The sequence below is a fragment of the Varanus komodoensis genome, unplaced genomic scaffold, assembly GCF_004798865.1.
Source record: "Varanus komodoensis strain SLA01 unplaced genomic scaffold, ASM479886v1 scaffold47, whole genome shotgun sequence".
NCBI lineage: Eukaryota > Metazoa > Chordata > Lepidosauria > Squamata > Varanidae > Varanus > Varanus komodoensis.
This window is the reverse complement of record NW_025336045.1, coordinates 6,884,852-6,898,091: the sequence shown is the minus strand read 5'-3', so window position 1 is coordinate 6,898,091 and position 13,240 is coordinate 6,884,852. Positions and strand designations below refer to the sequence as shown.

Genomic DNA, 13,240 nt, shown 5'->3' with positions numbered 1-13,240 from the left:
AGCAGCCAATTTTGGACCCACCTAATGGTTTCTCTATCCAGTCCACTTTTTTGCTAATTTGTTTATCAGAATGTCATGAGGCGCTATGTTGAAAGCTTTGCTAAAGTCGAAGTAGATTATACCCACAGTGTTCCCTCTGTCCATTTGGGAGGTTACCCAGTCAAAAAATGAGATTAAATCAGTCTGACAGGATTTATTTTTGATAGATCCATATTGGCTTATATTCATCACTGCATTTTCTTTGAGGTGCTTACAGACTGATTTTCTAATAATTTGCTCCAGGATTCTTCCAGGGATTGATGCCAGTAATTCCAAGGTTTATATTTTTTCCCCCCTTTTTTGAAAATGGGGACAATGTTAGCCCTTCTCCAGTTGTCTGGCATTTCTGTCTTCCAAGATTTACTGAAAATAATAGTGGTTGTCAGAGTTCCTCTGACAACCTGGGATGGAGATTTGAACATGTTTATTCCATCTAGGTATTCCTTGACCATTTGTTTGTCAATCTTGTGCTGCCATCTCTCACTTTCAGTCTGTACTTCCTCTTTGTTGTAGATTTTCCTGTGGGAGAAGACTGAGGCAAAGTAGGAATTGAGCACTTCTGCCTTCTCCTTGTCATCTGTTATCACTCTGCCATCCACTTTAAGTAGCTGACAGCTTTCTTTTTCATGTCTTTTGTTCCGGATGTATCTGAAGAGGGCTTTCTTGTTATTCACAGCAACCCTTGCTATTCTCAGTTCATTTCCTGCTTTAGCCTTCCTGATGCTGTCCCTACAATTCCTTGTTATTTGTTACAATTCCTAGGTTCTTCTGTTTCAAGATTTCCCACCCTTCTAGGACTCCTTTTCCCTTAAGAGTGAGTTGCCATGGCACCTCACTTATCATTGTTCTGAGTTTGTTAAAGTTGGCTTTCTTGAAGTCCAGGATATGTGTTTGGCTGCAGTTAACCTTTGCCTCCTTTATAATTGAAAACTCAAGTATTGTATGGTCACTGTCCCCCAGGGTTCCCATGGCTGCTATTTTGTCCACTAGGTCATCCCTGTTAGTAAGTATTAAATGTTCTTGTTCCTTCCTCTACCTTCTGCTGGAGGATGTTGTTGGCAAAGCATGTCAAGAATTTCTTGGAGGAGCCACGTTTGACAGAAATTGTCTCCCAGCATATACCAGGGAAATTGAAATCTCCCATAATGACTACACGTTGCTTTTCGAATGTTGCATCCTTGTCCTCTATTTGACTGGGTTGTTGGTAACAGATTCCAATAACTATGTTTTTCTTCATTTTGCTTCCTTTAAATTAAGCCAGATATATGAGTCGCTTACATATTGTGTGACTCAGCCTCCCTTTTTATCTTTTCTTGAACAGGTTGTACCCATCAATTCTAATGTTCTAGTCATGTGAGTCCTCCGACCAAGTTTCAGTTATTCCTATAAGATTGTAATTGCCCTCGTGTACTATGAGCACAAGTTTGTGTTTGTTTCCCCTATCCTAGACATGGGGTAGAGACATTGAAGTTCATTCTCTTGGCGCCATGGTTTTCTTCCTACGTTTTTTGCGAGACTGATGCTAGGCCCTGCTTGAGGTTTTTTCTCTGCTGAAATACATTAGTCTTTGTCAGGTGATGGTATCCCATGCTGCACCTCCACCCCCTGCCCCCCAGTATGTTTCAGTTAAAACCCTCTTGATGAACGTTTTTGTGTAGTGGCCAAACACATGCTTTCCATTCTTTGTGAGATGCAGCCCATCATTTGCCTATAGACCATCTGCTAGGAACCTTAGCTTGTGGTTCCAGAATCAAAATCTCTCTTTACGGCACCACCATTGTAGCCACTCATTCACTTGAAGGATTTTTCTTTCCCTATCTGTTCCTCTTCCATGTACAGGTAAGATTGGGGAAAAGATTATCTGGGCCCCAGTGTTTTTGATTTTTCTCCCTAGAACTTCAAAGGCTGATGTTATTTCACCAAAGCTTCTGTTAGCAGTGTCATTAGTTCCCACATGGGTAAGACAGAAAGGGTTTTGAGCAGCAGTAGAATCATATTTGTTTTTCTGTTCCTTCCACCCCTTAAATTTGTCACCTGCAATTTAAATATAACAGAGCTAGGGCAGTAGGGCAGTATGGAAGGATAGTTCAGACAGAGAGATATTGTTTTATGAAGGAGGGTAGGATGGGTCAGAGAAAGGATGGGTTAAATGCATTCAAAACTGAATCTTCTGGAATACAAATTGTTACATTTATTTTTTTTAAATCAATAATAAAAACAGCTCTAGAACAGCGAAAGTTTAACATTTTCTTTATACCTTCTTCAAAAACAACACATTTTCTTTAACAAATGATTTTCAGAGCTCACAGCCTTCCCCTGCTAGGTGCCTTCTATATCTGTTTGACTATAGCTCCCATCAACCCCAACCACTGCAGTCATTGGTCTTGGTGGCTGGGCATGACAACAATTGCAACCCATCACATGTGGAAAGTGCCCTGCTGGGAAAGCTAAAAATCCAGGGATAACTGAGTAAATGGAACACACAGTACAGTTCCTTAAAGCTGGTTAGCTGTTGTTTGGGTATGCTCACAAGAGTCACATAAGGAAAAGTAATTTATGCCACTGGCCAAATTGCTAAATGGTATTTTTTTAGGCATGGTAAACAAAAGGCATATACTACATAGCATAAAACAAGCATTTATAATTTTATTTCATTTTTTTAAACCAACCCGACACTGAATATTTAATCATTTGATAAGCTTAATTGTTTTCAAATGTTCCATACCTATTAGACCATATCAGGTCTATAAATTTGCAGGTGGGCTTCACACTATGGAATGGTATCCTGTTTTGTAACTTTGCCTGGGTGTGGCTCCAAATCCATTTGTGGAAATATGTCCTACAACAGTAAAGCATCCAGATTTGTTCCTGCTACACAGGAAAAACAGACTAGTATTTCACTTATCTCTTTTCTCTTAATGAGCCGTATGCATATAGTTCTTTTCAGGCTCCCTTTTTAACTTGACTCACAAAAGTTTTTATTCCTTTAGCCAAGGATAAGGCATTGGTCTCCAATATGCATAATTCCAACAGTGCTCAAACAACTTGAATTGCCAGATTAAAACATCCAAAAAGAAGCAACACTTTGGAGTTATGATGCCAGACATAAGGCATTCATTATGCAATATGGAAATAACAGACATCTGTTACATTCTAGTAGATATTCTGAAAATAAAAGGATGCCTTTCTAAAGTAAGGGTAACTGGGTATCCGACATCTGTGGCCAGCCATCTCATGACTGTGCATACTGTACGTCAATCTCTATGGTTTTGTCTAAAGTGACTCCAGAACATTCACTTGGATGGGTGAGGTCTGCCACCAACAAATTAAATGTATGATTGCATATACAAGCACACACTGCAGCCCTGACAAATGCCCCTGGTCATTTCAGTTGCTGTAAGGCTCTTGAGAATAGGATTTGGGGTTGGACTGCCCATGCTGAGACACCCTGCAGCAGGAAAAGATTAACCTCCCCCTTTCCTGGAATCTTGACCAAGTGCTGAGCTGTTCCTTAAGAGAAAAGCAAGTAGGCACCATAAATGTAATTTTGTGCTTAATGTATTATTTAGTTTGGCCCAAAGATGAGTACTTGAGAGCATGTGAGAAACACTTCGATGGTGAAGCACTTTGCAGTGATGATGCAGTGCTGGTGAAACACTTTTGTAAATCTGATGTGAAGAGAAGATCTGCTACTTTTGCAGAAGTGCAACTTTGCCTCTCTTATAAGCTCTATGCAAGTACTTGCCCACTTGCATGTAGGGAGAATCTGCACAGCAGAAAATTGGCAAGCACGTAAGTCCTTCCTTTATTGCCCCCAGAGAAGCAGGACTTTCTTCAGCTGAATGAACTTACATGGCCCTTTTCGACACAGAAGCCAGGACGTGGGAATGCTGGAGGGGTGGTTTTCATATGAACCATTTCTGCCTACACTGTTAAGCCCCACACACAAGCAGGCTATTGCTATATCTGTAAGTCAAACAAGCCTCACTGGTTTCCCCTTCTGTGAAAAGAGGGGACTTGTTGCAGCAGTCAATTTTGTGACCCACCAAGTACCCAAGAAAGCCATTTTGAGCAAGTCTATTCTTTTAGAAAGGATGGGGACTCCTGCTATGATAGTTGCAGTTGGTACACTACGGTCAGCATTTATAACACAACCTTTGAGGAACTGATGACCATACACAGAGAACATACAGCTCTAGAGCAAAAACCCAACATTCTGGGCTTGGTTTCATCCATGTGAGAATTCATGCAAAAGGGAATAGTTATTCTGAAACATTAAAATGACTCATCGGAGCTTCATCAATAGATTTGATGGAGATGCACCTTTTCCAAACTCCCCCACTTTTGCTAAAATGCTACCTACGACAGCCAAAGTAAACCCACATGTACTCTCCATTCAACATCAATACTGAGGTTTTTCAGCCAGGAGTGACTCAGGATTTCATATTCATGGCAACCATGACTCTCTCCCCACTATCACCACACAGTCTTTCTGGGATTCTGCTCTAGCAGAGTTCTTGCCTTGACTGGAGGAATTAAATGTGACTGTATTGCTGAAGTCCTGGCTGATATTTGGTATACAAACATAGGCCAGGTTATGGATGCTATTGCTCCTAAGCACGCTTTTGCTGCTGGTAGGGTCGTGTCAGCTCCCTGGTTTGACAGGGAACTGAGAGCAATGGAACAGAAAGAAAATCAGCTATAGTGCTGTTAGAGAAGAACGCATGATGACTCTGAGCCAGCATGGCTAAAAGACCCTTTAAAGGCCGAGGGTGCTGCAGTGAGGATCACATTTCTGCCACCACTATGTCGTCACATAATAAACCGGCAACACTTTCCTGTACTGTGCATGGGTTACTTCACCAGGCTGTTGGGGAAGGGGAGACGGAACTATCAGTGGCTCATCATGAACAATTTGCTTTGTTCCTTGCAGGTAATGTTGCTCAGATTCACCTTGACATGGATCCCAAATTGGGCAGGTCAAAGTGATGTAACCTTAGCAATTAGGCAGTTATTTTGGATTCTTTCTACTGTGTGAATCTCAAGGAAGTGGAGAGGGAATCATCTGTGTACTTGACCCATATAAATCAAAGCAGGACTTATGCCCTGGCTAAGGGAAGTGCTTTATACCTCTCTATGCAGAAGGGGACTTGTTTCTTCTTACTTAAAAGTAGTAGTAGTAAGGATTTGTTTCAAGTAGTCTTTCCTTGACCCAAGATATTTGTCTAACTACAGACTTGTTGAAACTCATTCTTGTGTTTCAGTCTCAGTCACTCTCATTAAAGTGACTGAGAAGGTGGTGGCATCACAATTCCAGATGCATCTAGATGAAACTGATGATCAGCATCCGTTTCAGCCAGACTTTAGGCCAGGATATGTGACTGAGACTGCTTTAGTCACCTTGGTAGATGATCTGGGTAAGGAACCGGATGGGGAAATGATGACCATATTGATTCTCTTGGACCTTTCAGTGGCTTTCAGTGCAAGTGACCTTTCTGGATCATCTGGTGGTCTTTGGACAGGGTGTTGTTTGCTAAAGCTGTTCTCTCTGTCAATGTTCAGAAGGTGGTGATATTGGAGATTACTATTCAACTCCTTGGCCATTGTCCTGTGGTGCCATGTAAGGTTCTATTTTGTCCTTCATTTTGTTTAATATCTTCTGAGAAAGATAGTAAGCTGCTGAGAAAGTTTGTTCAAACTTTTGAAGAGAGGTGGCATCAATATGCTGTTCTATTGCTTGTTGTTACCTAATACTGATAAAAGTAGTTAACACCTTTGAATATTGCCTGGATTCAATAATGGGCTAGATGAGAGCAAGCCAGCTGACGTTTAACTCAGACAAGATGGAGGGGTTGTTGGACAGGAGAAAGCCTAACCCAGAAACTGGAATTCAGCCAGTTCTGGAAAAGGTTGAAGGCTGGGGTCTGCAGCTTGGCAGGGATCCTTGAACTTTAGGTGATCATGGAGGTAACAAGGACACATTTATGCCAGCAGCAATCTTTTCTGAATCACTTTGATTTAGCAACAGTTATCCATGTCTTCATCATTCAAGCCTTACACAGCTTAGGACTTAGCTATCTAAGAAATCATCCATCTTGCTATAAACCTAGCCCAGTATAATCTACAAGAAAAGCCCTCCTGAGGGAACTGCTACCTGCGGAGACCTGTGTTGTCAGGCATGTGTGGAAGTGATTCTTTCTGTGTTGCTTCCTAACTGTGCCATGGTCACAGAAAGGGTGTAAAGACACATCTTTTCAATTTATGCCTTAAAAATGTGTACTTGTGATGTTTTAATGTTTTTATATTCCAGTTTTCCATGTTGCCTGGTTTCATTGTTTTAAACTGCAACACATACCTTGATAGCTTAGCAGATAAGGCAATGTACCTATAGAGGCAGAGTGGGGGAGGAAGGGAGAGAAAGAGAAACAAGCATGTCTCTCAGCTGTGGTTCCCTCTTTCTTTGAAACTCTTAGCAAAAGAGTTCCAATTGCTGCCCCCGCAATGTTTATTTTTGTTATCAGTTTAATATACTTCTAGCCTGCAAAGCATTTGGCACTTACTGCTAAGGTGCAGAAAGTGGCTTTAAGTCTTCTGGCTGATGGCTGATGTTTTCATGGTGGCCATTTAAAGCTACATTTTTCTTTCTTGAGTGAGTTCTAATATATTTAAAGTTTTCTGTGGCACTTTGATATCAAAGCAAGGAAAGTAACACTTAGATGATGCTTCAACCTGAAACCCATGCAAGAGCCAGGATTAGTATTAAATTGCCTCCAATGAAATGTTGCCTTCACCACATTCCAACAGTCTTAATTGTTACAATCTCTGCAATGTGATCTCCCATGCAGGTAAACAGTGGAAATCTGCTGTCTTCCCTGCATTCCCTAACATGCTTCTACCTTATCCTCTACTCTTCCTTGTTGGCTGTAGCTGTTTAGCATTACTTGACACAACAATGTTCTTACCAATTAAATTTAACTGAAAATGTATGCTGCCTTGAATTCCTAGCAAGAGGACAACAGGCAGGATATAAACGTAATGAGATGATGAAGAAGATGATGGTGGTGGAGGAGAAGAACAATAATGACAGCTGGCTAGGCAGGGCAGATATGACGATCTCTATCGGTCAGACCTGTGTTCATTCAAACTTGTTCCAGGTGTACAGTCAAAGCAACTGACTCCAGCAGAGAATACCCTCACGCAAGAGGTGCTGCTCTGGCAGCAGGTTGGGTGCAAGTGTGAGAAACCCTGAGCTGCTGGCTATTGTCAATTCTCTGAACCCAGAAAATCCCTGGGTCACATGTCTTTTCATTTCCAGTTTTCCAGCAAACCTAATCTAGAAGAAGATCTAACCATTTAGAACTAAGCACAGGAGCATGAACAAAAATCCCCAGCTGATCTATCTGCTTACCTCATATATCATAAGAGTATTTCACTATCAGTTTTATACGTGTGCCAGCAATAACAATGCATAGAAACTCATATCTAAATACTTATTTAAATGTACATCTCTGCATGCATTTTACCCTTAAATCTATTTCTTTACTTTTTGTTGAACTCAGAACTGCATTATAAACTTCTGGGAAGTGTAAGTGCATTCTGATAGGCATAATAATCAGATAATGCAGATTATTTCAGTATCTTTAAGAATGTGAACTTAATGAAATAAATGCCTAAATAATAAATTTAAGGTCCCAGCACCTTAAAAATTAATGTACTTTCTCTCATCTATGAGAGTTCTCAGTAGGCTTTAAGCCCCAACTCTATTTTTCGGCAAAAGGATAGGACATTCATTAATAGAAATCTTAGCATCATTATAATCTCTTCCTCTATGCCATCCCATAGCCAAAACTCCCTGGGTGGTTTACAATAATGTATAAAACAAAACAATAAAATGCATTTGAAACAACAATGTTAGAAGAGTTAAAATTAATTTAAAATAGCTTAAAATACAATAAAAAACAAAGCAAGACAAATTACCAGGATAATACCCTCAGGCTTAAATTTATTTAATTTAAGAACACTGAATAGGTATGCATTTTTGTGAATGTACACTCTCCTCCTAATACAAAAGCATTAGCCCTGGAGCAATGAAATGACATTTCTCATATACTAAAAGAGATCTGTGAAATCTGAGACTACCTCATTCAAGGATACATACTCGTACTTAGGGAATAGCTCCTAATTGTGTGGAAATCCTTATGTGAGCAGAGCTGCATCATGCTTTGGAGTGAGGAAATATGGACTTATATAGAAATCAAAAGCACAAAAATTCACAGACATAACTAAAAATCCCAATTAGAATGCCTCCTAAGAAAGCATTTGATACACCCAGTAATTTCTTACCTGGAAATATATATCTTCTGAATCAGGTTCAATAGCCTGCAACAATAACCTGCAACAATGGAATTGGGTAGTCAGTAACTGCCTCATACAGAACTCAGGCTTACATTTAAAGGCCCTGATCAAACAACTGTTCCTTTACCTCTACACAGCTGTACTTTCTCCAGGTTCCTTTTGGTCCTCTTAGAGACTCCGATGCACTGCCAGGCTAAAGCCAGCAGGCAGGTGAAGTGATGGAGGCAATCTTTGCATCATGTCCTTCTATATTGGCTTTTTTTGCTTTGGAGGTAGAGGGAAGAAGGCTAGAGAAGAATCAGGATATAATTGTATCCCAGTCTTTCCAGTCTCTTCCTCTTATTTCCTACCAGAATGTCCTCTTTCTCAGGGTGATTTCTGATCTTGGAGAGTACAAGTATAGTTCCTTTGGTGGCAGCTGCCAGATCTCTGACTCCCCTTTCTGAGGCTGGAGTGTTATCTTCAGCTTCATGGGAGGAATCTGAGGTTTTGTATGCTCCCTGGGACCAAAGGATCATTCTCTTAAAATCCTACCAGTGAATGTCAGAACTAATACAGTTTATGACTTTGTAACACATGTATATATAGAAACTGCATTCTTATTTTCACTATCAAATAGTAAGGAACATGTGTGTGTTTAGTTCAGGGAGATCAAAACTTCAAATCAATTTCAAATCAAACAAACACGCCTGGGCAAGGACACTGCCGCTGCTCTCCCCAACCCCAGCAAGGCCTCCGCGGGCTCCCCTGCCTCCTCCCTCCCCCGCCTCTCTGCACAGGTGGCAGCTGGGTTGGGCGCAGTGGGCGGCACAAGTAGATTGTGTGAGCAGGGCGCAGTAGAGCCCTTTTCTTGCCGCCACCGGCCAAAGGGTGACGACCTAAGGTCATCACCGTTCGGAGCCAAGAGGGGCTGGGCAGGGCCAGAGTTTCTGGTCCTTTTTTTTTTTTTTTGTGACTGTGTTTCTAGTTGGTTTTAATCTGGGATGGTTTTACCTGGGGAGCAGGTGGGTGCCACCATTGGGGTGGTGATGGGCAGGGGAAGGTATGGAGTTGGGGGTCTAACAGGCCTGCATTCGAGAAGGCAGGACAGATGTTTGATATTGGTCTCCTCTTCTGGTTATTCCCCCAACCAGAAGGTTCCTGGCAGCAATATCAGCCGGCCCCCGGGCCTGACAGTGATGCTGTTGAACACCAGGTCAGTCCATAATAAAACATCTCTCATACATGATCTGATCATAAAGGAGGGGGCCGACCTGGCATGTATTACCGACACCTGGGTGGGAGAAGGGGGAGATGTCTCCCTCACTCAACTTTGCCCACCCGGGTATGTGGTGCAACATCAGCCATGCCCAGAGGGAAGGAGGGGGTCACCTTGGTTCACCGAGCCTCCATTTCCCTCGCGAGGCTTCCTGTCCCTTCAAGACCAGGTCTTGAATGATGTTTGTACCTGGTGTTTGGTGATCGAGACAGATTAGGGACTCTGCTGGTATACCATGTACCCTCCTGCCCAGCAGACTCTCTGCCTGAGCTGACGGAGATTGTCTTGGACCTGGTGTTGAGGACCCCCAGGATGTTGGTCCTGGGGGACTTCAACCTTCACGCCGAGGCAGTTTTGCCCGGGGCGGCTCTGGACTTCATGGCTTCCATAGGGCTGTCCCAACATGTCACCGGCCCAACCCATGAAAGAGGTCACACGCTTGACCTGGTTTTCTCGACAGGTCAGGAAGAGGGTGGCTTGGAAGTGAGAAATTTGTTCCTAACTCATTTGTCATGGTCAGACCACTTCCCCGTGAGGTTTGAGCTTGGGGCTGATCTCTCCCTCCAGAAGGGTCCAGGCCCTATTAAGATGGTCCGCCCTCAGACCCAGATGGATCCAGATAAATTTCTGAAGGCTCTGGAGGGTTTTCCAGCTGACAAAGCTGACACTCCTGTTGATGTCCTGGTCGAATCGTGGAATAGGGAGATGACCAGGGCAATCAACACGATCACTGCTAAGCGTCTTCTCCCACCTAGCAGAGCCCGCTCGGCACCATGGTATATGCCTGAGTTGTGGGTGATGAAGCAGGCTGGGAGATTATTAGAGGTACAGGTGGAGGAAATTTCGGGATGAATCTGACCAAACAAACTTATGTGTTCACTATTGAGCCTATGCTGTGGCAGTGAGGGCGGCAAAGAGGCAGTTCTTCTCCGCTCCCATTGCTACCTCACAGTGCTGTCCAGCAGAGCTTTTCTGAGTAGTAGAAGGCCTGATACACGGGTGGGATATATGCCCGCCCGCCCCCTGAGATCTGCGGAAGAGGCCCTTCTCTGGGAACCCTCCGTGAAGGAAATTAGGAGGGTGAGTACCCGGAGGAGGGCTTTCTCTGCGGTGGCGCCCCACCTATGGAATGCGCTCCCCAGAGAGGTCCGCCTGGCGCCGTCGTTATTTGTTTTTCGGCGCCAGGCGAAGACCTTTTTATTCAAATGTCATTTTAATTGTTAATAGTATTTATTCATTTTATTCTTTTGCCAGGGCGACTTAATTTATACTGTTAATTTATATTATTTTAAGGAAGTTTGTTTATGTTTGTGAGCCGCCCCGAGGCTTTGGCGAATGGGGCGGCATAGAAGTTTCCTAAATAAATAAATAAAAATAAATACACTCTGGCCAGGAAAATGATGTGGTCACACCTTTGGCAGCCTGCTGTGACAACTTTGCCCAGCACTTTAAGGAAAAAGTAGCTCAGATTTGCCAAAATCTGGACTCCACAGTTGATATGGCTCCAGTACAGGAAGTGTCCAGAACGCCATCTGGTCCATCATTATTGGATGAGTTTCACTAATTGCGGCCTGATGATGTGGACAAGATACTTGGAATGGTACATCCTACCACCTGTCTTCTTGCCCCTTGCCCCTCTTGGCTACTGAAAGAAGCCAGTCACAGAATTGGACCCTGGGTCTAGGAGGTTATCAATGCTTCACTGAGGGAGGGCCGGGTCCCTGCCCCCTTGAAGGAGGCGGTGATCCGGCCTATCCTGAAGAAGGTGTCTCTGGACCCAGAGGTGGCTGCCAACTTTAGACTGGTGGCCAATATTCTGTTTTTGGGCAAGGTATTAGAGCGGGTATTGGTGGGACAACTCCAAGCACTCTTGGATGAAAAGGATTATCTGGACCTATTTCAGTCCGGCTCCACTGGCTTCCCAGTTGAAGTCCGGGCCCAATTCAAGGTGCTGGTTTTGACCTATAAAGCCCTAAACGGCTTGGGACCAGGATACCTGAAGGAACATCTCCTTCCGTATATGCCATCATGTCCCTTAAGATCGGTGGGAGAGGCCCTGCTCCGAGAACAGGAGGTAAAAAGGACATCCGCCTGGAACAGGACCTTCTCTGCACTGGTGCCCAGCTTATGGAATATGCTCCCCAGTGAGGTTTGCCTGGCGCCGAGCCTATACTTTTTTTGGCACCAGGTTAAAACCTTTTTAATTAATTGTTATTTTTTAAAAATAGTGTTTTTACCATTTAAAGTCACTTTTTGATTGTATTTATTTGTTTTCTGGTTCTGATAATTCTATTGTATTGTCTGACTGTTTTATGGTTTTGCTTTTAATTATCTTTTATTTATTTGCCCTGGTTCACATCTAACAACAACCCACTATGGACAATAATAAATAAGTAACGAATAACAAAAAAGTGATAAAAACAAGATCAGTAAAACCGCATCAATAAAACTAGTACTCTTCTTGAATAACAACATGGGTTGCTGTAGCTATGGACTCTCATTGGATGAGAGTCCTGCTCTACTTTTCAATTGTGGATGCTAACCATGTACAACTCAAGAAGAAAACTGTTCTTGTACCGTGGACTTAGGTGTTTGTGCTTAACAACCTATCGTTAAATCATAGCACAGTACTCGCATGTAAAAGCAACCCACAATTCAACCATTTTGATGATTCAGTCATTTTGTCAGGCAAATAACTATGTTTATGGTAATCAAGTACCCATACATCTTCTGGACTTCTCTAGACTTTCTACAATGAAACCAAAACCAGTTACAGCCAAACAAAAGTAGGAGAGTCCAATTTAATAGCAAGTTCAAGTTTAGTCATACTTTTAAAAGACACTTCATTTTAAGTTCTCCTAGTCATACTCTGCCTGCAGACACACATTTTATTTTGCTTTGAAAACTGGAATATATGACTTTAATGAAAGAGATCATGAAAATTTAATAGTTTTTAGCAGAAAAGCTATTCAGAGCCATCTATTCAGAGGCACTCCTCCCATGTTTAGAAGATGAATTCTGTCAGAAACTTTGCCTTCTATTTGAGTGACCTAAGAATTATTGAAGTCTGAGAGTAGCAAGGGAAAGGAGGCAGAAATGGTATAAGACATTAATCATGCATGTAAGTGTGAGTGACCACAGAAGTTTTAAAAAGCTGCTCTTCAACTTGATGTAAATGGGTGTGACAAACATAAAAAGCCATTCCCAAAACTTTTTCCCAAGGATGTGCCAACCAATTCAGCCTTAAATACAGATACCCTGTGTGTCATTTTCCGCACAGTTAACTAGCGTCAAACTTTGTCCAGGCAGCAAGTGAGGGTTGAGTAAAGTCACAGAGCAAAAGAAATCCAGAGCTGTGCTTAGGGAGGTTCAACCAATGCTACACTGTCAGGAATAATTGTATATACTGTGGGTTGTGTGTGCGTGTGTGTGTGCGGGGGGGGGGGGTATTATTCACTGAGTTAATTTTGGGGGAAAATGTCCACCTCCTTTTGGACCTCAGAAAGGTCCACCAGACATTTCAAGATTAATAACACAAACATACAGTAGAAATGGCTGGGGGAGCAAATAACATAGGCTAATTAAGGC

At 42.5% G+C, this 13,240-nt stretch overlaps 1 protein-coding gene across 8 annotated transcripts in view; it reads right to left on the bottom strand.

The window, feature by feature from the left end:
• The window catches only part of CYRIA (CYFIP related Rac1 interactor A), a 139,361-nt gene that overhangs the window by 31,122 nt on the left and 94,999 nt on the right, over positions 1 to 13,240 (bottom strand). For all 8 annotated transcript variants that reach the window (XM_044445115.1, XM_044445120.1, XM_044445114.1 and 5 more), the window contains exon 3: positions 8,383 to 8,431. The gene's annotated coding sequence lies outside the window, so the exon portion shown is untranslated. The remainder of the gene's footprint in view (positions 1 to 8,382; positions 8,432 to 13,240) is intronic.